This window comes from Solanum verrucosum, unplaced genomic scaffold (assembly GCF_900185275.1).
Source record: "Solanum verrucosum unplaced genomic scaffold, falcon-dt-bn FXZP01000012.1, whole genome shotgun sequence".
In the NCBI taxonomy this organism is placed as follows: Eukaryota; Viridiplantae; Streptophyta; class Magnoliopsida; order Solanales; family Solanaceae; genus Solanum; species Solanum verrucosum.
In genome coordinates, this window is record NW_026020063.1 from 4,843,307 (window position 1) to 4,867,133 (window position 23,827).

General features: G+C 31.3%; 1 pseudogene; it reads right to left on the minus strand.

The window, feature by feature from the left end:
* Positions 1 to 1,712: 1,712 nt before the first annotated feature.
* LOC125823527 (uncharacterized) lies at positions 1,713 to 22,632 on the minus strand (annotated as a pseudogene).
* Positions 22,633 to 23,827: the final 1,195 nt, after the last annotated feature.

Below are 23,827 nucleotides of genomic sequence, written 5' to 3' on the forward strand. Positions count from 1 at the left end.
CATCCCGGCTTTGGACGACTTGCTTATGTCTTTTAGTCCCATACTTTACTCATCTAAATATTTTGAACGCATTTTGATCGAACCTGTTGAAGGTTGCCTACATATCATGTTGAACATGAATAAGATCATTACGTTGTTCGTGAAGAAGAATTATTAAAAAAAAGAAAACACGACATTTATTTATATGAAGACATCATTCAAATCAAAATGTTCTTAAAATAAAAGACACAAACATTAAAGTACTTAAAGATTGAATCAAACTTCGACAAAAAAATGAAAATAAAAGAAATAATAATAATAATAAAAAAATCCTTCTCCAATATTTCTCGATCATCAATTGCCCCCTAGGCTAGAGTAAACCTTGAACAAAGCTTTTGGAAGATGTGGGGCCAGTGCACGTGCATGTCGACCCAGGCTCTCATCACTCTGATGTAGATAACCACTATAAACATCAATCAAGCTCTCTGTCAGTTGAAGCACTTGTCCTTTGGCCTCCTCCATATTCTCGTGACAATTCTGCAACCATTCTTGAGTAGTACCAACTGTGTGGGTCAAATCCTCTTCATGTGCCTGAAGCTCTTCGATTTGATTATGAAGTTCTTCACGCTCCCCCATCCATTGGTTTCTCTCGATCGCGACTTCTGCTTGATACGATGTGAAACGCTTTGCTATGTTTGTTTCTCGTCCCATCGAAGCTTTTAACTGATTTTGTAGTCTAGCCTGTGTGTGCATTAAGAGGGTCTTTTATTTTTTATACTTTTCCTCTTGTTGCTCCATAGCGCCTGTGACAATGCCCAAATCCTCATGTAAGGTTCGAATGGTGGATTGATGTTCCTTTTCAGCCCTTTTCTGAATCAACCTAACTCTCTCTTTGCATATTGCATCATGTTGAGCGAACTCTTCTCTAACATTCTTTAGATCATTACTGAGGATATCCAGAGTAGACCTATAATTTCTTTCCACCTCGAGCCGAGCTTGCTTGATTCTGACTTCAATTTCCTCTTCTCGATCTCTGAGTTCTCGCGTTGATCCTTTGGGCATTACTTTGAGGGGGGCTTGATCAAAGAACCAATGGAGGTATGAGGGGTCTACTTCTCCTTCAACACGATTGTCTACCATAGCTTTCGAGCTTAAAATTCGACTACCACCCCAAATATTTTGAGCTTCTGATTCTCGATCTCGATCTTCAGACGACACCTCCCATACGAAACTCTGTGTATCCTCGGCCCTAGGTAAGATTTGTTTTTGTCCTAGTTGTCGTAGCACCCGAAGGGGTACGTATGATTGGAATTCTCGAAGGCCTGTCAGAGCAAAGAATGGACGATAGGAAGACATAACAATTACCTCACTCGCAGGGAACCAATGATAGTTCTATGTAATATCAGATGCAGTTAATTTAAGAAGATAATGTCTCCACGCTTTGACACCTTTTGGCAATTTGTCTACTAATTCCTTCATCCTGTCTGGGTGGCTCAAAATATAATTCGTCCATTCAAATTTGAAATCTGTCGCAAAACGATGGCAATACAAGTGCTCCAGAAACCACATTTGCAATAGAATGCTACAACCTTAAAAAAAGTCTTCCCCTTCTCTACATTTAGTCAAAGCACGATAAATGTCAGCCAACATCATTGGCAAGATAGTGGATTTCTTTTTCTTCATCATAAGAGCGACTATTCCCGACAGACGAATACTGATTTTTTTATCCCTTCTTAGAAAAACCATGGTTCCCAAAAAGGCCACCATGAATGCTTCTTGTCTATGTTTTTCCCAAGTAGGGAGGTGTTGCCCATTTTTAAGTTGCTTCCGTAGTCTGAGAATCATTCTTTCTTTCCATATCTTGAGTATAGAAATTCCAAGGAAACCAACCCATTATCGAAACACTCCTTATAAGGATAGATGATGTGCATTTGTTCTAAAAATTTGCTCCCGCTGACGTTTCTTGGGGCTATGAGTGTTTTGCTTCGGAGATCCTTGCCTAACCCTGTGAAACCACCCAACTCCTCCAATGTAGGCGTCAACTCAAAATCACTAAAACGAAACACATTGCTTGTAGAATCCCAAAAAGGGATCAAAGCCTCGATCAAATCTCTGTCAGGACTAAATCTCATGATATATGTGAGGAAACCAAGATGTTTGAACATCTCAGTTTGCCTAAACTCATGCATATCGTTCCACCAAGCCATGAGTAGTGGTGGGGTTTATCCGTGATCATGAACTTTGGGGGATCATTGACCATTTCGACTGCTTCATCCCTTGGTGTTTTATCGCATCTCATAGATCTCATGATTACCTGGTTAGGAAAAGAAACTCGCGATTTAAAACCAAATTTAACTTATGAAATTTTGATGAATCGAAATCATTTGTTGGAGTAGTTAAAATAATAGAAAAAAAATATATGAAAAATGACTCAGAATACCTAAAGTGGTCATTCTTTCGAAAATGACTTTTGTTGACCTTCCTTAAGGGAAGCCTAGGTTGTTTTCAGAGAAAATGATCGGATAAAGAGATAATTTTGACAAGTGAACCATGAAAAACAGAAAGAAAAAGAAATAAAAAGGTGGATATGCCCTATTTGAAACAAATTTAAAGACATACATATATATAATAATTTATTTTATTTTATTTTTATATGCATTATTTTTTATGTGTATACGGTATTTAACAATCCGTAGTTGTAACATGTTCTTACTAAATTAGCGTTAGTTTTCGGTTATGCAATTAACTTGTTATATCCTTGTAACTTTTGTGTCAAATAATCCTGGTTTGGTTCTTTTGTAGTTGACCTGGGGTTGCGGTTTAAATTGGTTTGGATTTTGTGGATATTTTCAATATAGGTTCGTGTGATATAGTTATATGTCTTTTTCTCATTTTGGTTTTGCAAACTATCTGCGTATGTAGATGTTTGTGGTTCTATGGACATATGTCTAGGTGTCCTTTGGGTAAATGGTTTTTCGAATAACTGGTTTAAGTTAGCATTTTTATGTTGTTTATCACTAACTTGTTTGCTTGTACCTGTAGCTATATTTAAACAAATGTTATGGATTTTAAGAAGTTTCCCATTGTCTCCTTTTAGCTCTGCGTTTTTTCCAGTTTCCGATCGACGTAGCTCCACATTTTTATAGTCATGTTGCTGACTAGCTTTAGACTTCAGATTATCTTCATTAGTCTTTAGCTTTTGTATCTCGTTGTCCATACTGTCCACTTTTATACGAAGTGTAGTTATGGCTTTGAGTATCTCTTCCATTGTATTTTCGTTCTCAGTCTGAGTAGCTTTGTCTTGATAAGTAATCTGCAATAACATTCTTATCAGTTTTTATTACTTCAATTGTAAATGTGAAATTTAATATATTTAATACCAATCTCCTTATTTCTTTTGTTGTTACCGAATCTTGTATTTTTCTTGTTAGCCACCATTTTACTTGTGTATTATCTGTTCTTATAATAAATTTGTTATATAGAATATATGGTTCAAATGATAATAAACACTTATATACTGAATATAATTCTTTTCTATTTATTTCCCATTTTATTTCTGTATTATTAAATGTTCCTGAATAAAGCCTGCAATGATGTTCTATCGTAGTGTCATCATACCTGTATTTTAATATTTCTCCATAACTTTTTTCACTCGCATCTGATTCTATTATATAAGTAATTTTTTTGTTTACATCTGGAAAGTATAGTTTAGGTAAGTTTTTACATAATAATTTTACCTTTTGTATTTGTATTTGGTCTTTTTTATCAAACTGATATTCTATATCTTTCTTTAATTTTTGTTGTAATGGTTTTAAATTCTCTGCTAATTTTGGTATGTATTCTCTTACTTGATTTACTAGTCCTAAGAATGACTGTAATTTCTTTTTTGTATCTAGTTGTTCATTTTAGTTAATTATTTTTTGTACTATATGTGTTTGCATTTTCATTCCGTTTTTATCTATTTGTATTCCTAAGAATTCTATTTGATTTTTCATTATATATGCTTTCCTTTTACTTAGACTTATACCCGAATATTCTATGATATGTCTAAAATTTTCTAATAATCTTATATGTTCATCTTGTGTTTTGGAATATAATAATATATCATCTATGTACACTACACAATTTTCTATTTGTTTAAAGTAATTATCCATAAAGTGTTGATATCTATCTGGTGCATTTTTATATCCAAATGGTAATACATTCCATTCATAAAATCCTTGTGGTACAGTGAATGCTGTTAGTTTTTTAGATTCTTCTTCTAGTTTTAAGTGATAAAATCCTGATTTACAATCAAATTTGCTAAAATAATTATATCCTTGTATTTGTCTTATCTTTAGTATTTTATTTGGTATCGGATAATTATATGTTTTAGTTTTTGCATTTAAATTTCTATAATCAATAATCATTCTGCTTTTTCCTCTTTTTTGTTCACTATGTTTATTTATGATAAATGTCGGGCTTGTGTGCTTACTATTACTTTCTTGTATATATCATTTTTCTAGTAATTCATCTATATATATCTTAAATTCGGTTAAATCATTAAAATTATACTCTAATGGTTTTTGGGTTATTATACTGTTATTATCAATTAGCTCAATTTTTACTTTTGTTTTATGTTTTTCCCATCCTTGTAAATGATCCTCACTATATAATAATTCTAACTTATCTTGAATTATTTTTACTTTATCTATAGAGAATATAATTAATTCTATTTTAGGGTTTTCTTCTTTTATATTTTCTAATTTTTGTGTAATTTTTTCACTTCCTTTTATCCATTTTGTTGTTTTTTTTTATTTTATTATTTACTCTTTTTGCTCCTATTTTTTATTTACACGGTGTCGTGAACCACCAGTGTGTTTTTGTTATTATATGTGGGTATAATTTTTCTAAAAATCACATTCCTAATAGCATATTTTTTGTAGTTAATTCAAAGTTATATATTTCTTCTATAGTTAATATCTTATCCCATAGTTGTACTTTTATATTTTTTGTCTTATATGTGATCATGCTTCCTTCATTATTAAATCCTATTACTACTATCGGTGTTTTTATTTTTTCCCATTTATCTTCTGATAAACAATTGTATTTACATATATTAACTTTTGCTCCCGTATCTATCATTGGTATATAATATCGGTTGTAATATCCTTCTATTATTATCTTTGCAAGTATATATATTTTCATATTTTTATTATACTAAAGCCCTTGTTATTATTACTCTTTTATTTTCATAATTTATTGTTAACTGTTTGTCTTCTAGATTATATGGTTTTACTTGCTCTAGCCATTTTATTCCTAAAATGATATTTTCATTTCCTTGATATATTTTGAATTTTATCACTATTGGTACTCCTCCAATGATTATTTCCTTTTTGTTGTTTCTTCGGTATACATTAATGCTTTTGGTAGTTCGGGGCATGATTGTTCAATAGTTATTATGTCATCTTCCGTCACTAATTCTCTTGTAATATAGTTTTCTTCTCGTCCTGTATCTATTAATATTAAATATTTTCGTTGTTCCATTATTCCCGTTATGTAGTAATGATGTGGTTTTATATCTTCTTCCATTGATTTTTGTGGGGTTTTATCTATTCTCTTTGAGGTACTCATTTTTGATGATATTTGGGGTATCTCATTGTTTATTCTTTTTGATGTGCTTAGTCTTTCTTTTACTATTTCTAAATCTTCTTCTATATGAATTTCATTATAACTATAATCGTTTTTATCTATGACTGTAACTATTCTTTCAAAGGGATCTTCTATTTTTATTTATCTATTTTATTTTTTGCTGTTATTTTGTGTTTTGTTGTTAGAACATGTAAGTTTTTACATTTAGCTGTAAATATTTTACTTCCCGGGGCTAGTTCTATCCCTGACATTCGCCAGTATAATACTAGTGATTTATCTATATTTCTGTCATTTATTGCTACTGAGTAATTAACACTTATTATAAACTTAAATTTTTGGTATATGAGGTTACCTCTTACTGCACTTATTATACTTTTTTCTATGGGTTGTATAATTCTATCATCCGCTAAGTATATTTCTATGGGTGTATCTATTCTTTCTCTAAAACATGCTTTTATGAATATTTCTGTTCCTCCTAAATGTACATATTTAATTGGATTTTTAGCCTTAATATCTTGTATTTCTCTATTTATTATTCGTTTATTTATTATTGGTATTTTGGCCTTTCCTTTAGTATATTTGCAATCTATGATATGTTCTCTTTGATTTACTGCATAATATTCTTCTTTTTGTCATTTAAACCAGTTTCTTATTGTTGGTATTTTGAATATTTTTGCTACGCTTAGGTCTAATTCTTTTCCTTTTATTTGTTCAAATATACTATTATCAAATATTATTTTATTTTCTAAAGATTCTTCGTCTTGATGTTCTTCTTTATTTATTATTTGTATGTCTGCTTCAGTCATTTGTTATATTATAGAATTCTTTATCTGATTCTATTTCTATGTTACTATCTATTTCATTTTCTGATATTTTATATATGCTATCTTCACTTTCTAATTCATAATCTATGTACTCTATTTGTGTATATTTTTCATCGTCTATTATTATTTCTGATATTTGTTTTTTTCTTTGGACTTTTGGGTAATTTACAATCTCTAGCTATATGTCCTAATTTTCCACAATTATAACAAGTACATTCCGTTAGTTTTCTTTTTGGTCTATATGGTCTTTTGATTTTGTAGTTTTTTACATAGTATATTCTTCTTAGTTATTTATATTTATATTTTGATCTATATTTTTTATTATATTTCTTTCTATTTTTATAATACCTATCCGTACAACCAAATTGAGGTGTTGTTTTATTTTTGCATCATGCTAAGTTTTTTATTAATATTTTTTCCATTTTTATTTCTTCTTTATGTTTTTCACATAGTTCCATAAACCATTGTTGTAAGAATTTCATTTTAGCTCCTAAGGTGTCCGTTAATTCTGCTTCATTCCAACTTTTTATTATTTTTGAATTAAAAGGTTCTGGTAATTTTGTAAAATATAATTTTCTTATTTCTTTACTTTCTTCTTTGCTATATGTTCCTTTAAAATAGTATTCTCTAAATGCACATGTATATTCATCTATGTAACACATATTACATATTGCTAATTTTGTCATTAGATTCCGATTTATGATCTTTTCTTTATTTTGTTCTTCTACCTCTGTTGTTATACTACTAAATTCATTCTTTATAGCTATTTCGTATTTATATAATATTTCCATGGTTGTAGTGACTATTCCACCATCAAATTTTTTATTATTTCTTAAAGTTGTTAAGCTTTCACTTGTTAAATTTTGTAGCCATAATTTTACTGTTCCTATAAGTGTTCTTTCTATGTATCTTGGTGCCTCTGCTATTACTATCTTGTTATCTATTAATTGTTTTGATATATATCCTATCCATAATTGGATTGTTTTATTTATATCTGCTACACAGTCTAAATCTAAAAAAACATGTTGTCCAATTATTGGTTTAGACGTCCATTTTCTACTTAATCTTTTATCCCATTTAGTTTTTTCTTTATCATATTGTTCATAATTTTCATTTTAATATTTTGGATTAAATTTTTTTGGGTTTTTTACTCCTGATGTGCTAGGTTTTTAGTCCATGTTTGCATCTTCTGTATTTACTTCTAAATTCTTTGTATTATCTATGTTTGCTAAAAGTTCCGTATATGTTTCGCTTGTTTCCGAATGTTGTTCTAGATCATCGTCATTTATTTCATCAACTCTTATTTCGGGTAGATTATCATTTTCTTCTTTTCTTCTATTTTATCTTCTAGTTGCAATTTTTCTTTAAATTTAATTATCTCATTTGTTAATTTCGTTTTTTGTTCTTTTTCTTTTTGTTTTATTTCATACATTTGTTTTAATATTGCTAACTCTTTTTCTACGTTCTATTTTTTGATATTTTTTACTTCTTCTAATTGTTGTACTTCCTTATTTGCTTGTTGTTTTATTTTTTCAATTTCCGTTTTTCTATCTATTTCTTCATTTTCTTTTGTTATTCTTATCATATCAGTTAAACTATCTTCTAGTTTTATCGTTTCTTTCTCTAACATTAAACTTATATTGTTACCTATTTTCTTATATCTTCTTCCTAGATTAGAAAATATTATCTTTATTTTTAATCCGTCATAATTTTCATTTGTTTTTTCATCTATTGCGTATTCTTCTTTATTCATTTATAAATTATGTTGTAGTTTATATTCTAAGTTATTTATTTGTATTTCTAGATATAAAATAGTCTTTCTTTGTGCTATTATAGATTTGTGACAAATTCCTGCAAATATATTATTGTTAAGTCTATTTTGCCTATGTTCTAATTCTTGCGTTTTGCTATAATTATTTCATTAAGTTTTTGTCTATAGTCGCTATTCTTGTTATTCATTGTATTTTTAAGTATTGAATATATTTATATTCTATTTTAGATATATTATCTATTAATTGATTTAATTTTTCGTTATCAGTGTTTGTGATATTAAGTTGTGTATATTCCGGATATAATTTATTTAATTTTCTTCTTATTTTTCTTAATTTTCTACTCGTATGTTTCTTACCGTGTTTCTTATTATCCATAGCTCTGATACCATTTTTCGAAGCGGAACTGGTAGTTAGTGAATTCATGAAAGTGATAGTTTCGAAGCGGAACTGGTAGTTAGTGAATTCCTGAAAGTGATAGTGTGGTAGATGGTAGTCTGATAGGTGAGTAACTTATTTTTAAGATTTTATTATAATATCTTTTTACTAAGTGTCTTAATCTTGATATCTCTTTAATATTATATTTTGGTAGTGCTAAATTCATAGTAATATGTAATAATATTTGTTGTAATAATCTTTTGATATTTTTTTTTAATTTGAATATTTCTTTAATATTATTTATGATATATTCTAGATATAACATATCTTCGGTTCTTTGGTACATATATAAATTTTCCTCCATTAATTGTTCTAATAGTTTTATATCTTCCATAGATTTTACTCAATATTGTAAATATCCGTAGTTCATTTTAATCTGAATTTATTTCTAAATCATACCATTCTATTCTTTCGAAGTCTAAATCATGTAGGTCTATTTCATAACATTCTTGATTTAATATATCTTCTGATTTATAATCATTAAATATTTTTTCCCATATTATTCTTCTTAATTTGATTATTTCTATATTTTTAAGTACATATAAGATTAAAGGTTCATAGTTTTTTAGCATTTCATCATGCATGTATGTAGTCATGTTCTTTATTATGCAGGTTTTTTATTTCAAATTATTCCTTCCTATCATATTCATAATTGATTAAATTCATATTAGATCATTATGAACTAGATTATCTTTATCATGTTTTTCTGTCACTACTAGCATTGTACTTTAGTGGATACTTCCTTCTTATCATCGCCTCAAGTTTGTTTACTCCCCTAAACGTCTTCCTCGCCTACCGGTTTCAACATTAGGATGGCATAGTATAAACGTTTTCTCCCTATTTCCAGTGTGCTAATAAACTAGAAATCATGATTCAAATAATTTTAATACATAATAACTAACATAAATTTATTCAAGCATATATATGATATTCAGGAATATATGAAATTAGTTCCGCATATTTTTTGAACAATATAGCTTTGCCTCTTGCTTAGCCATGCTATCTGAAATATCTGATTGGATTTCAGATTTCTCCATATAACTTTTAAGTATTTTTATAACTTAGGGGAGAGAATGTTTTCAAGAAAATGTTTATTACGTTAGGCATTGCTTGCCTTCTTTAAGGTACATCTCCTTTCTTTATATAGAAAGGATTTTCATAGTACACTACAATAATGTACTATTCACCTTAACACTTGTCACCTAATAAATTACACCCCCTACCATCCCTTACACATGCCCATCCTTATTATGACACACATTATGACTCACTACTTATCATTATGACACACTACTATTCACACCATACTTTATTGACTTTTTTTCTTCTTATCTTCTCATCATCTTATCTTCTTATCATCTGCTTCCGTCTTTATCTCTTTATTCTAGCTGGACGTCTGAGATTATATTATCTTCTCCGTTACATTTTAAACATATATGGTCAGGGTATTTGTGACCAATTAGCTTGCAATATCTGGTTAATAATTCTGTTGAAATAAATTCTTCTTTTAGTGCTCGTGTCGTAGGTCGTTATTCTGGCTTAAGTAGTGATATAAAGAAGAATACGCAATAGATGAAAAAACATAAGAAAATTATGACGGATTAAAAATAAAGATAATATTTTCTAATCTAGGAAGAAGATATAAGAAAATAGGTGACAATATAAGTTTAATGTTAGAGAAAGAAACGATAAAACTAGAAGATAGTTTAACTGCTATGATAAGAATAACAAAAGAAAATGAAGAAATAGATAGAAAAATGGAAATTGAAAAAATAAAACAACAAACAAAAAAGGAAGTACAACAATTAGAAGAAGTAAAAAATACCAAAATAATGGAACTAGAAAAAGAGCTAGCAATATTAAAAGAAATGTATGAAATAAAATAAAAAGAAAAATAACAAAAAACGAAATTAACAAATGAGATAATTAAATTTAAAGAAAAATTGCAACTAGAAGATAAAATAGAAGAAAAAGAAGAAAATGATAATCTACCCGAAATAAGAGTTGATGAAATAAACGACGATGATCTAGAACAACATTCGGAAACAAGCAAAACATATATGGAACTTTTCGCAAACATAGATAATACAAAGAATTTAGAAGTAAATACAAAAGACGTAAACATGGACGAAAAACCTAGCACATCAGGAGTAAAAAACCCAAAAAATTTTAATCCAAAATATTATAATGAAAATTATGAACAATATGATAAAGAAAAAACTACATGGGATAAAAGATTAAGTAGAAAATGGACGCCTAAACCAATAATTGGACAACATGATTTTTTAGATTTAGACTGTGTAGCAGATATAAATAAAACAATCCAATTATGGATAGGATATATATCAAAACAATTAATAGATAACAAGATAGTAATAGCAGAGGCACCAAGATACATAGAAAGAACACTTATAGGAACAGTAAAATTATGGCTACAAAATTTAACAAGTGAAGGCTTAACAACTTTAAGAAATAATAAAAAAATTGATGGTGGAATAGCCACTACAACCATGGAAATATTATATAAATACGAAATAGCTATAAGGAATGAATTTAGTAGTGACAACAGAGGTAGAAGAACAAAATAAAGAAAAGATCATAAATCGGAATCTAATGACAAAATTAGCAATATGTAATATGTGTTACATAGATGAATATACATGTGTATTTAGAGAATACTATTATAAAGGAACATATAGCACAGAAGAAAGTAAAGAAATAAGAAAATTATATTTTAAAAAATTACCAGAACCTTTTAATTCAAAAATAATAAAAAGTTGGAATGAAGCAGAATTAACGGACACCTTAGGAGCTAAAATGAAATTCTTACAACAATGGTTTATGAAACTATGTGAAAAACATAAAGAAGAAATAAAAATGGAAAAAATATTAATAAAAAACTTAGCATGTTGCAAAAATAAAACAACATCTCAATTTGGTTGTACGAATAGGTATTATAAAAATAGAAAGAAATATAATAAAAAATATAGATCAAAATATAAATATAAAAAACCAAGAAGAAGATACTATGTAAAAAACTACAAAACCAAAAGACCATATAGACCAAAAAGAAAACTAACGGAATGTACTTGTTATAATTGTGAAAAATTAGGACATATAGCTAGAGATTGTAAATTACCTAAAAATCCAAAGAAAAAATAAATATCAGAAATAATAATAGACGATGAAAAATATACACAAATAGAGTACATAGATTATGAATTAGAAAGTGAAGATAGAATATATGAAATATCAGAAAATGAAATAGATAGTAACATACAAATAGAATCAGATAAAGAATTCTACAATATAACAAATGACTGAAGCAGACATACAAATAATAAATAAAGAAGAACATCAAGACGAAGAATCTTTAGAACAGAAAATAATATTTGATAATAGTATATTTGAACAAATAAAAGGAATAGAATTAGACCTAAACGTAGCAAAAATATTCGAAATACCAACAATAAGAAACTGGTTTAAACGACAAAAAAGAAGAATATGATGTAGTAAGTCAAAGAGAACATATCATAGATTGCAAATACACTAAAGGAAAGGCCAAAATACCAATAATAAATAAACGAATAATAAATAAAGAAATACAAGATATTAAAGCTAAAAATCCAATTAAATATGTACATTTAGGAGGAACAGAAATATTAATAAAAACATATTTTAGAGAAAGAATAGATACACCCATAGAAATATACTTAGCGGATGATAGAATTATACAACCCATAGAAAAAAGTATAATAAGTGCAGTAAGAGGTAACCTCATATACCAAAAATTTAAGTTTATAATAAGTGCTAACTATTCAGTAGCAATAAATGACAGAAATATAGATAAATCACTAGTATTATACTGGCGAATGTCAGGGATAGAACTAGCCCCAGGAAGTAAAATATTTACAGCTAGATGTAAAAACTTATATGTTCTAACAACAAAACATAAAATCACAACAAAAAATAAAATAGATAATATAAAAATAGAAGATGCCTTTGAAAGAATAGTTACAGTCATAGATAAAATCGATTATAGTTATAATGAAATTGATATAGAAGAAGATTTAGAAATAGTAAAAGAAAGACTAAGCACATCGAAAAGAATAAACAATGAAATACCCCAAATATCATGAAAAATGAGTACCTCAAGGAGAATAGATAAAACCCCACAAAAATCAATGGAAGAAGATATAAAACCACATCATTACTACATAACGGGAATAATGAAACAACGAAAATATTTAATATTAATAGATACAGGACGAGAAGAAAACTATATTACAAGAGAATTAGTGACTGAAGATGAAATAATAACTATTGAACAATCATGCCCCGAACTACCAAAAACATTAATGTATACCGAAGAAACAACAGAAAAGGAAATAATCATTGGAGGAGTACTAATAGTGATAAAATTCAAAATATATCAAGGAAATGAAAATATCATTTTAGGAATAAAATGGCTAGAACAAGTAAAACCATATAATCTAGAAGACAAACAGTTAACAATAAATTATGAAAATAAAGGAGTAATAATAACAAGGGCTTTAGTATAATAAAAATATGAAAATATATATACTTGCAAAAATAATAATAAAAAGATATTACAACCGATATTATACACCAATGATAGATACGGGAGCAGAAGCTAATAAATGTAAATACAATTGTTTACTAGAAGATAAATGGGAAAAACATAAAACAAAAGTAAAAATTGAGCTAATTGATAATAACAGTATAATAACCCAAAAACCATTAAAGTATAATTTTAATGATTTAACCGAATTTAAGATACATATAGATGAATTACTAGTAAAAGGATATATACAAGAAAACAATAGTAAACACACAAGCCCGACATTTATCGTAAATAAACATAGTGAACAAAAAAGAGGAAAAAGCAGAATGATTATTGATTATAGAAATTTAAATGCAAAAAGTAAAACATATAATTATCCGATACCAAATAAAATACTAAAGATAAGACAAATACAAGGATTTTATCACTTAAAACTAGAAGAAGAATCTAAAAAACTAACAGCATTCACTGTACCACAAGGATTTTATGAATGGAATGTATTACCATTTGGAAATAAAACGCACCAGGTAGATATCAACACTTTATGGATAATTACTTTAAACAAATAGAAAATTGTGTAGTGTACATAGATGATATATTATTATATTCCAAAACACAAGATGAACATATAAGATTATTAGAAAAATTTATTCATATCATAGAATATTCGGGTATAAGTCTAACTAAAAAGAAAGCAGATATAATGAAAAATCAAATAGAATTCTTAGGAATACAAATAGATAAAAACGGAATAAAAATGCAAACACATATAGTACAATTTTTTTTAACTCAAATGAACAACTAGATACAAAATAGAAATTACAGTCATTCTTAGGACTAGTAAATCAAGTAAGAGAATACATACCAAAATTAGCAGAGAATTTAAAACCATTACAACAAAAATTAAAGAAAGATATAGAATATCAGTTTGATAAAAAAGACCAAATACAAATATAAAAGGTAAAATTATTATGTAAAAACTTACCTAAACTATACTTTCCAGATGAAACAAAAAATTTACTTATATAATAGAATCAGATGCGAGTGAAAAAAGTTATGGAGGAATATTAAAATACAGGTATGATGACACTACGATAGAACATCATTGCAGGTATTATTCAGGAACATTTAATAATACAGAAATAAAATGGGAAATAAATAGAAAAGAATTATATTCAATATATAAGTGTTTATTATCATTTGAACCATATATTGTATATAGCAAATTTATTATAAGAACAGATAATACATAAGTAAAATGGTGGCTAACAAGAAAAATACAAGATTCGGTAACAACAAAAGAAATAAGGAGATTGGTATTAAATATATTAAATTTCACATTTACAATTGAAGTAATAAAAACTGATAAGAATGTTATTGCAGATTACTTATCAAGACAAAGCTACTCAGACTGAGAACGAAAATACAATGGAAGAGATACTCAAAGCCATAACTACACTTTGTATAAAAGTGGACAGTATGGACAACGAGATACAAAAGCTAAAGACTAATGAAGATAATCTGCAGTCTAAAGCTAGTCAGCAGCATGACTATAAAAATGCGGAGCTACGTCGATCGGAAGACGGAAAAAACCCAAAGCTAAAAGGAGACGATGAGAAACTCCTGAAAACCCGTAACATTTGTTTAAATATAGCTGCAGGTACAAGCAAACAAGTTAGTGATAAACAACATAAAAATGCTAACTTAAACCAGCTATTCGAAAAACCATTTACCCAAAGGACACCTAGACATATGTCCATAGAACCACAAACATCTACATACGCAGATAGTTTGCACAACCAAAATGAGAAAAAGACATATAACTATATCACACGAACCTATATTGAAAATATCCACAAAATCCAAACCTTTTTAAACCGCAACCCCAGGTCAACTACAAAAAAACCAAACCAGGATTATTTGACACAAAAGTTACAAGGATATAACAAGTTAATTGGACAACCGAAAACTAACGCTAATTTAGTAAGAAGATGTTAGAACTACGGATTGTTAAATACCGTATACACATACGACGGAGAAGAAGTTAGTGGAATACCAGAACTACACAAAGCATTCATCACATACAAAAGAGTTTCGAAAGGAAATTTATTTTATATAAAATTCTATACAGCACCAGCGGAGATATTATACGGGAAAATAAAACCTCCAATACAGGTTATCAAGATAGGATTAACTAAAGATATGATTAACTAAAGATATGATTATACCCGAGGATATCAGACAACAAGAAGAGATATGCAAGATAGAGATACCAAGTTTTTATGCCAACAAAAAGATAATTGGTATATCAACAATTATACAAGAGCTAGGAAATAACTATTTAAACGGAAACGCTATATGGAGCTATTATGTAAGAGACCAACTAATGATTTATTCCAATTCAAGGGAGCTAAGGAAAGCAGATATGGATGAAGTCCAAAGATGGATTTTATCACTACTTAAGCCAGAAGAACGACCTACGACACGAGCACTAAAAGAAGGATTTTTTGGGCAGAATTATTAACCAGATATTGCAAGCTAATTGGTCACAAATACCCTGACCATATATGTTCAAAATGTAATGGAGAAGATAATATAATCCCAGACGTCCAGCTGGAATAAAGAGATAAAGACGGAAGCAGATGATAAGAAGATAAGATGATGAGAAGATAAAAAAAAAGACAATGAAGATGAGATGCAGACAAAATAAAAAGATGAGATAAGAGTAAAATTATTTGTCTTGTAAAAAAGTCAATAAAGTATGGTGTGAATAGTAGTGTGTCATAATGATAAGTAGTGAGTCATAATGTGTGCCATAATAAGAATGGGCATGTGTAAGGGATGGTAGGGGGTGTAATTTATTAGGTGACAAGTGTTAAGGTGAATAGTACATTATTGTAGTGTAGTATGAAAATCCTTTCTATATAAAGAAAGGATATGTAACTTAAAGAAGGCAGGCAATGCCTAACGTAATAAACATTTTCTTGAAAACACTCTCTCCCCTAAGTTATAAAAATACTTAAATGTTAATATGGAGAAATCTGAAATCCAATAAGATATTTCAGATAGCATGATTAAGCAAAAGGCAAAGGTATATTGTTCAAAAAATATGCGGAACTAATTTCATATATTCCTGAATATCATATATATGCTTGAATAAATTTATGTTAGTTATTATGTATTAGAATTATTTGAATCATGATTTCTAGTTTATTAGCACACTGGAAACAGGGAGAAAACTTCTATACTATGCCATCCTAATGTTGAAATCGGTAGGCGAGGAAGCCGTTTAGGGGAGTAAACAAAGTTGATGCGCTGATAAGAAGGAAGTATCCGCTAAAGTACGATGCTAGTAGTGACAGGAAAACATGATAAAGATAATCTAGTTCATAATGATCTAATATTAATTTAATCAATTATGAATATGATAGGAAGGAATAATTTGAAATAAAAAACCTGCATAATAAAGAACATGACTACATACATGCATGATAAAATGATAAAAAACTACGAAACTTTAATCTTATATGTACTTAAAAATATAGAAATAATCGAATTAAGAAGAATAATATGGGAAAAAATATTTAATGATTATGAATAAGAAGATATATTAAATCAAGAATGGTATGCAATAGACGTACATGATTTAGACTTCGAAAGAATAGAATGGTATGATTTAGAAATAAATTCAGATTAAAATGAACTACAGATATTTACAATATTGGGTAAAATCTATGGAAGATATAAAACTATTAGAACAATTAATGGAGGAAAATTTATATATGTACCAAAGAACCGAAGATATGTTATATCTAGAGTATATCATAAATAATATTAAAGAAATATTCATATTAAAACAATTATCGGAAGAATATTATAATAAATATTATTACATATTACTATGAATTTAGCACTACCAAAAAATAATATTAAAGAGATATCAAGATTAAGACACTTAGTAAAAAGATATTATAATAAAATCTTAAAAATAAGTTACTCACCTACCACACTACCATCTACCACACTATCACTTTCATGAATTCACTAACTACCAGTTCCGCTTCGAAACTATCACTTTCATGAATTCACTAACTACCAGTTCCGCTTCGAAAAATGGTATACATTCAACACACCATTATTTCTGAAACAATAATAAAGCATTTAAAGAGTTTTTGGGTTGCCTCCTAAACAACGCCTTAGTAGTCAAATTCCATTTTTGGGGTTAGCCATAGTATTACTAGGCAACCCCTTGTCTTGTTGCGAGTGTAGATCGGGTGACGCATCATCCATAAAGTCCTCGAGCATCTGGATAGCTCTGGATTGAGACCAAATAAGTCGCTCCATCCCTTCAATGTCTTCCTTCATTTCTTCTAGCTTTCTATCTTGCTCAGTCACCTTGTGGGTAATGATTGACAACATTCTTTCAAGGCATTTAACCTCATTGTCCTTAGGACTTCTTCACTCATTAAGAGGGATGTATTTATCCTTCCTTTGGCACAAGACTTCGATTTTCACCATCTTTTTGGCCAACTCATCAATCTGAGTTATTAGGGCAACCAACATGAAGTCTTTCTCTACCTCTTGGTGTGTTTCACCCATTTGATTAAGCAGTCGGGCTGCTATCACATATGACTGTTTTGATAGCCTCCCGGAATGAGTTGGTCGACCAAGCTCTTGTTTTCGCGGCCAAGACTTCTGTAGAATTTGTCTAGGAGTGCCATGAAAAGAATGTTATGAGTTGGGCATTGAGTGATCATTTCATAAAACCTTGCCCAAGACTTGTGGATCCGTTCACCTTATAATTGCTTGAAGGTGAAGATACGATCCTGGTACATCATTAACTATAATGGAGGAATGTAACGACCCGAGAGCACCCCCTAGTCATTACACTTGTAATCGACTCTCGGAGGTATCATACAAGCCTTAGCATTCATTCATCGTATGGATCATCAAAATCACAAAGAATTTAAAACTTTAATTCGATAAATTCATAAGACTTCAAGAGTCATCAATATTTGAAAACATCAATACGCAAGTGGAACTACTAAGTCTCTTTAGCTAATCTTAGACAAGAACTTGAAATGTACTAACGGACACGGCCCTTTACAAATGAAATGAAACTTAAGTGTCTATTACAATGACTAATTAACTTCTAAACATAGTCCTCGAATCTGGAGGACATACCAAAGACTTGGAAGAGTGAAGCAATCCAAGCAACTCCAAAGCACAATTTCCTCCTAGTTACCACAACCTACATTTGTAGTAAAATAGAAGAAAGGGGTTAGTACAACAGACGTACTAAGTATGAGGATATGCAAAACATTCTAAAAAGGACATTTGTTGGGAGTTATGCTTTCATGCCATTTTGATAAAATATCATGCACATCAACATCATAGGCACCTTACAAGTCAAAACCAACAATACAAAGTCATATACTTCACAATACATCATAAACATGCATACCTTTACCTTCTTGTGTTGGACCTCTACCTTAAGTAACCCTTCAGCTATACCTTTGTGAAATGTATGGGCAACGTCCCATACCATCACCCACACTAAGGCACCACCTTAAGGTCACACAAAGTGCACTTACCATGCATACCTCAACCTTAACCAATTAATCACATAAGACATATAAGCACATAAGCCAATAAGTCACTTCCTAAAACTAGAACACTCATCAAATGTCATCTCAAGACTCACCTAAGTAAGACATGGTGAGGCAGCCCATACTACCTCTCCATATCACACCCAAGTGATTCTTCAGGCTACACAAGACAAGCTCCATTCACCTCTCAACATAAATTGTTCATTCAACTTAATGCATTTAGACAACTTCATTCACTAATGACATAAGATCATCACATACATTCAATTCAACATAAGCACTTACATTCAATTCATTATGACTCACTTTCACATTAGCATGCTCAAAGACCAACACTTTCATTAATTAGCCCAAAGAGACTCATTCATTCATTATCATTACTAAGACACATCAAATATCTCCTTTAAATGCCTACTTGTGCATTGTCTAGATGATGTCCCATTCCACCACCTATCCTAAGTAGTACATTCTTAAGAGACCCTAGTTCATTCATTCATTAATGTGGGGGAAGAGCCTTACCTGACATAGACCATGGAGCTTGACATGGAATTTCGGTAGTAATCCTTACCGAATGAGGGATCCCCACTTGCCTAAGGTAGGGTCATTCTTATAGCCTTTACGTGGTAGAGACCACTAGCTAGTCCTATGTGGGCACATAGTTAAGGGATAGAAGGATTGCTTCTAAGTATCCACATCTCAACTAACGAAGGGGCACCCATTTTTAGGGTTGCTACTAAATACACTCATCTCAACTCACGAAGTAGTATCCACCCATCTTCATATCCTCTCGGTGCTAGACATTACTCCCCCACGGAGTTTGGACATTCATTTCATTCATTCATTTAAGGATAAGGATTGCTACTAAGTACTCTCATCTCAACACACGAAAGAGTACTCATCCTAACCCACATTAATTCATTTAGGGATAAGGATTGCTACTAAGTACTGTCATCTTAACACAAGAAGGAGTACTCATCCTAACCCACATTCATTCATTTAGGAAGCACTTGGATTCAAAGATGAGAAAACCTTTCATCTAGGAACCCCATTCATTTAAAGAAGTACTTTATGAGACTGTCGTTACAATAGACCCAACTTTCATTCATTAGCATTAACTCCCATTCTTTTCATTCATTCTCACATTCTTTCATTCATTCTTCACTAGATATGAGAGTAGGTAAACATAGTCTATCCTAACCTCACCTTCATTATAAGTCATTCAAAGAATAAAACAACCAAGCATAACACATAAATTTTCTATATAAGGTCACCTCCACCTTTCAAGTGGATCAGTAGCTCAAGAACAATTCTACTTTAACATGAAATTGGTCATAACTTGCCCTTTCAAGGCCATGTATCTCAAATCACCAATATACAATCAATTCACTACAATTAAGGCATATAGAATGATACAATTCCATAAACCAAAGCAATTTAGACACAATTCATTCATAAGACTTGATAATCTTCAAACCCACTCCACAAAGGTACAATTTAGGAATTGAGAGAATCCATGGGTTCACATCAATTAAACACTAAAACAATCATAATTTGATGTTAGAAACCTTTTTAAATCGTTTGATGAAAGAACCCATGAGATTGAGTAAAACCCTAGATTTTCGTTGTTTAAAATCTCCTTTGAATTGGCTCGTTGAGTGAAAAGTTAGACAATGATGAAGACTACCATACCTTGCTATTGATTCCCCACGAAGATTGAAAAAGAAACACCTTGGAAATCCACCAACCCTTGGTCCAATGGCTTCCTTCTTCTTCCTTGAGTTTAGAGAGAATTTTGGGAGGGGGAAGAGCTTTTGTTTTGATTTGGGGAAATAATGAATAAATGATTGTTAAAAGACTTAAAACTATATATAATAATTATATAAAACATTTAAAATCAACCCCACCTAAGAATTAAACCAAACAAAATTATGTAAATGCCCCAATTTTGGGCAGCCCTCCAAGGCCAAGGCAAGACCACGGAAGCTCCCACGATCCGTGGTCAACACCACGAGTGGTGGTGATGCTCGTTATCTTGGAGGAAACACATAGGCAAAGTTGCCTTGTCTCCTTTGAGGCTAACTGAGCTTCACACCCAAGTTGACGGACCGTCTAGGGCACCACAACTCGTGGTCTTTGAGGCAGTAGCCTCCTCAATCATGCACCACTCCTACCAAGCTAAGGCCACCCTACGAGCCTTCCTATGATACATGGTCATCATAATGAGTCGTGAAGTGGCTCGTGAATGATGCCTTGGCTTGGCATGATTTTTAGGCACCTTGTTTTGCCACCACGGGTCGTGAAGACCCTAATGAGGTTAGGCAGTGTCTAGATGGTGTTTCCTTCACCCTAGGCTCCCACAATGCCAAGGCAAGATCACGACATCTCCCACGATCTATGGTCAAGACCACGAGTCGTGGTGAAAGTCGTGGTTCCTAGGTAATGGCTAGGCAAAAAATGCCATGCCTCACACATTCCTAAGGGACCTTCACCACCCCTTTCATGGAACGTCGTCAAGACCACTAGTTGTGAAAGTAATCGTGATCCTTGGGCAGTGTCTAGCCAAGTTGGGGCAGCCTTGGCCTTTGGGTTAGGATTGCCCCTTTTTGGCTTGACTCCTGGCCTTGCACCATCATCCAAACATTAAAAGGTATTCTAATCTAAGGGGTCTAGTACGTACTTTAACTTTTAGCAACTAAGCCCCTTAACTCTTGACATAACCCTCACATTAAGGCACTAGTTCATCCTACCATTTTTTGAGTCGTTACATGGAATGACACCCACACCAAAAATTAAGTGAAAACTAAGATCTAAAATTTAATTATTAGAGTGCAATGGTAGATAATTTTAAACAATGGAGTGGTTTTGAATTTAAAATGGTTTAAATTCGTTGACCCTTTAGTTCGCGCCAAATTTTGCAAGGGTTACTAACATCATTGATCCAATCGCTGAGTCGCAGAGTGGACCTTAGCCCACCAAAATATACTGAATGTGAGCCCTTCAATTGTTCCAAAGGGAGATCGACGTTGTGCTTGCCAAACTACTCGGTGATGCACCAAGTGTGTTATGAGCTCGCCCATTTGCCTATTTCTCCCAAACTTCAAAATTTCAACTTGCACATCAAACAAACGTTATTCAAACGACAAAAAATAAAACTTGGGTTGCCTCTCAAGAATCACCTTATTTAACATTGCACGACGTGGGCATGACATCATGCCTCATTTTCGAGTTCACCTAAGTATCACTTTGGAGCCCCCTTTTCGACCTTAAGCTTATATGAGCCGAGATCTAACCCATGTATGTATCAAACTACTTAATCGATACCAAGTGTGAAGTGACCATTTGGTTAACAGAATAGATGTCATCTTTAATTTCCTTTAGCACCTTATGAGATCATTCCAATTGTTTCAAAATACGAACAAGAATATAGTTGATGCGGAAATTTTCATGATCAGGCCTTCGTTCTTTCTGCTTTGGACATTCGTGAGTAGGTACATAGCGATCTATATCCCCGTTTATATGCCTCCAATTTGTTCCACAGTATTGTCATTTGTGACATCAATCTTTCCAACCATAATCTCGATCTCTATTCCAACCTCGATTCCCCCTGGCTTTGGATAGCTGAGACAGGAACCTCCCACTTGGTTTGCCAAGAATTGCTCTATTTCATTGTAAATGGCCTCAAAGTGTGCTTCATTAGGGTTTACACAACTATTAATACCGACTGCATTCACAACTTTGTACCCACTTCCTATGACGTGCTTCGTCAATAGGTCCATTTGGGTCATCATCAAGGCCATGTTTTTTTATCAAGTTCTTGTTTATTTTCCATTTGTTCTTTTACAAGCCCAAGATTCAAAGGAGACACCTGATCTTCTCTTGTGTACTATGTATGATTAATTTATGTCATCTCATCAAGCAGGGCTGATGCTATGTCAAACAAGTGTCTCATGATTCCACTTCGAATGAGTTAGTCTACAACACTGATGAGTTGGGGATTTTGACTCATTTTGTGGCTTAATATTTAATGTTTTAGTGTCCTCAATGCCTATTATATGCTCTAAACTAATGATAAAATGCTAATTTGCAGTAATGTAGGCAAAAGAGCAAGGCAAGGTCATTATCTGGAGAAAAGGAGTGAAAAAGCTGAAGAAGTTGATAAAAAACAAGGCTGGTACATGCCAAATCAACTCGGTGAGTCGCCTAGTGAACCTTTAGCTCGCTAAAAGTTCCAGCAGGCCAGCCCATGGACAAGACCAACTTGGTGAGCACAAGTGATGATTCAGCGACGCGATGAATAGATCGGCAAGCCTGACCTTTGTCACACCCCGATCTACCCCAAGGACGGGGACACGGGACCTCGGATCACGAGTGAACTCATGCTAACCCTGCTCGCATAACATAATCATAGAGTAATAACTGAAGTAAGATAACCATGTGCAGAAGCTTAATCATGAGTAACTGAAAATGATAGGGAATACCCATTCTAAGTTTGAATCTATAATCTCAATATTTAACGACAAATGAAATATCAAACTCTAAGATAAAACTGAATCTAAATATGTCTAAAATAAAGCCTCTAACTAACTAGCAATGCTTGGACATATCCCAACTAAATCTAGTAAAAACTCAAACTAAAGACTAAAACTAAAAAGATAACATGTCACTCGTCCTCGAAAAATGAGGACTCACCACTAATGATGTTGAACTGGAGATCGATAACCGACCTATGCATGATCAGAGTGCTGAGAGCCTGAACCTATATCACGAGAAGATGAAGGGTAGAGTATGCGTCAGTATTTGAAAGGTATTGAGCATGCATGATATAATAAAGATGAACAATATACATAACAAAACAAAGCATATAACTGGGAAATGATGTAAGATAAACATGATACTATACTGGAAATACTGAACATGAACTAATTGAATGCAATGGCCAAGTTTATAGTATTCTAAAACAAAACATTGAATTGTATCTGAAAACCTGGTTAA